General features: G+C 40.9%; 1 long non-coding RNA gene across 2 annotated transcripts in view; it reads left to right on the forward strand.

Moving 5' to 3' along the window:
- LOC138963807 (uncharacterized) overlaps positions 1 to 2,080 on the forward strand; it is a 4,529-nt gene extending 2,449 nt beyond the window's left edge. For both annotated transcript variants that reach the window (XR_011454913.1, XR_011454914.1), the window contains one exon: positions 1,624 to 2,080. This is a non-coding gene — a long non-coding RNA (uncharacterized lncRNA). The remainder of the gene's footprint in view (positions 1 to 1,623) is intronic.
- The last annotated feature ends 420 nt before the right edge of the window (positions 2,081 to 2,500 follow it).

The following is a 2,500-nucleotide window of genomic DNA, read 5'->3' on the forward strand; positions in this document are numbered from 1 at the left end:
GGTCTTCCATAATTTAAATCCCGAGAGGGCTCTTTGTAGCTGGTGTGGACCTTATTATTCTTCTACTTCCATAAATTAAATCATTCCCCAGAGTTCACTTGTAGCATTTTTAAATAAGGCACATTTCAAGAGAAGAAAAAACACCTACTGGCACCACTAGATGGAAATGTCACTTTTTTGTTTTGGTTCACTGAGGCCCCAGCTTCACAGAAATGAGAATACTGGAGCCCATTAAAAGAGACGGGGTCTAAATATGTTTGTGTACAGCCACATTTGGCACATGCTTACGTTTTTTTCTTGAAGCGGCTCAAGAGATAATTTCCTGGATATTTTAAGTTAGTGGCAGATCAAGTTTGCCTTTGACCTTGGTCGACTCAAAACTCTACTAATTTCATTTTTGTTTGGTGATCAACCACCCTCTTTTTGGAGATTTTCATCTAGTGATTCAATGAAGATAACCCTAAACTAACACTCGTTCATGCACGCATTTTATCTGGGGTCGTGGTGGTCCAAGAATCAAAATGTGGGCTACTCTTCAATTTCTTGGGTGAGAGAACTGGGCCACGTGTCCCGGCTCAATTTTCGATACACTTTTCCTCCAACCATTTTAGCTGTTTGACATTTGCACAGTCTTTGCCATAAGAAACACAAACAACACATTTGTTCTTCCTTTTATTGTGAGGGTGGTTGAAGGCAATGTCCACATCTGAGGTAAAGCATGTGGTACATTTTCAGCTGACCTCAAGTTATTTCATTCAGTTCTATTTCTAAAGTCTGTTTCAAATATAGCTTTTTGGTTTGTGTGAAAGCGAAGTTACGGTTCTTTTGGCAAATCTGATGTTTTTACAGTTGGGAGAGACCTCATGGGGAATAAAGATAGATGAAAGGACCGGGAAGGCAGAAATTAGACCAAGACAAGAAAAAAAAAAGATAAGCAGGTTCATGGTGTCCTAGCTAAGCCAGTCACACTGTGTCCCAGCCAAGCTAGAAAACAACCCTCCACTGAATCGAAGGGTTCCCCATCCACCACCCTGGGGGGACGCGCCCCTACGCCGCTTGTGGATCGCGGGGATAGAAGTGACTCAGTAAAGCCAGCATTTCAACAGAAAATATACTGGGGTCCGAATGAAAGTAGCTGGGTCGTTTAACTTTGAGGGTTAAATGAGTAAAACATAGGAAACACCTCACACCCAATTCAAAAATGGCATGTCCAGAAGATGCTTAATTGGTGTGGCAACTGACAATAACTTGCGTCTATTAACAAAACGAACTAGTTTGTGAACTGTGGTTGTGTTATGTTTACTAAACTTGTGTCAGCCTCGAACTGATGGACATTTTGTTAAAAATTTATTTAACAATGTCTCACTGACTACACAGAGCATATACTATACAAATGGACACGAAAACAATACCTGAATTGAGAACATGTAAGCCCATTTTTAGTCATAAAAAAGTGATGTGAAAAGTAATTGTATTTGTAGTGCTGCCTCAAATTTTTAATTAGTAAAGTTGATAACAGCCAGTTTTCTCATGGGGGTGTTTTGTTACACAATCAACTCTATTGCACATGTTTTTATTCCCAAATTGTAACTTGAAATTTATAACATTTTTTCTTCCCTCAAGCCTGCATCGGAAGAAGAAGAGAGAGAAGAGGAACAGGCGACGACAGCAAGAGAAATGGAACAAGCTGTGATGACTAGAAAAGAGGAACTGTCTGGGATGGCAAGTGAAGAGGAACAGGCAGTTCCAGTCATCGGTTGTTGAAAACCTTGCAGCCTGGTGTTTCCAGGGATTTCATGCTTTTTTGGGTTCCATTTCACACTGACACAAGTGACAATCGAAAACTAAGCGAACAGCAAATTTGTAGTTTGGGCTTGAAAGAAGTTCCAGTCATCGGTTGTTGAAAACCTTGCAGCCTGGTGTTTCCAGGGATTTCATGCTTTTTTTTATATGCGTCTGGTTACATTACATATCAACACCTAGCCTATGTCAGTATCATGAGTACATGTGGTAATGTGGACATGTCACCCGAAACGGTGCATGCTTCGGGTTACATATCAACATATATGTGGAAATGTTACCCGATATGGTGCATGCTTCAGGTTACATATCAACATATATGTGGAAATGTTACTCAAAACAGTGCATTCTTCGGGTTACATATCAACATCTATGTGGAAATGTTACCCGATATGGTGCATGCTTCAGGTTACATATCAACATATATGTGGTAATGTGGAAATGTTACTCAAAACGGTGCATTCTTCGGGTTACATATCAACACCCATGTGGTATTAATATGTGGAAATGTTACCCAGCAACGGCGGTGCATACGTCGGGTTACATGTCAACAGCTATGTGGAAATGTTACTACAGGGAAACCGATCGTCAATATGCTGCCTGGTGTGAGGTGTTTATGATGAATCCCCTCCTCCCTCTCTGTCCCCAGGGAGCCATAGTAAATTCAGGGGTTCATTGTGATCTTGTGGCTGACAGGACC

The sequence above is a fragment of the Littorina saxatilis genome, linkage group LG4 (genome assembly GCF_037325665.1).
Source record: "Littorina saxatilis isolate snail1 linkage group LG4, US_GU_Lsax_2.0, whole genome shotgun sequence".
Lineage (NCBI taxonomy): Eukaryota > Metazoa > Mollusca > Gastropoda > Littorinimorpha > Littorinidae > Littorina > Littorina saxatilis.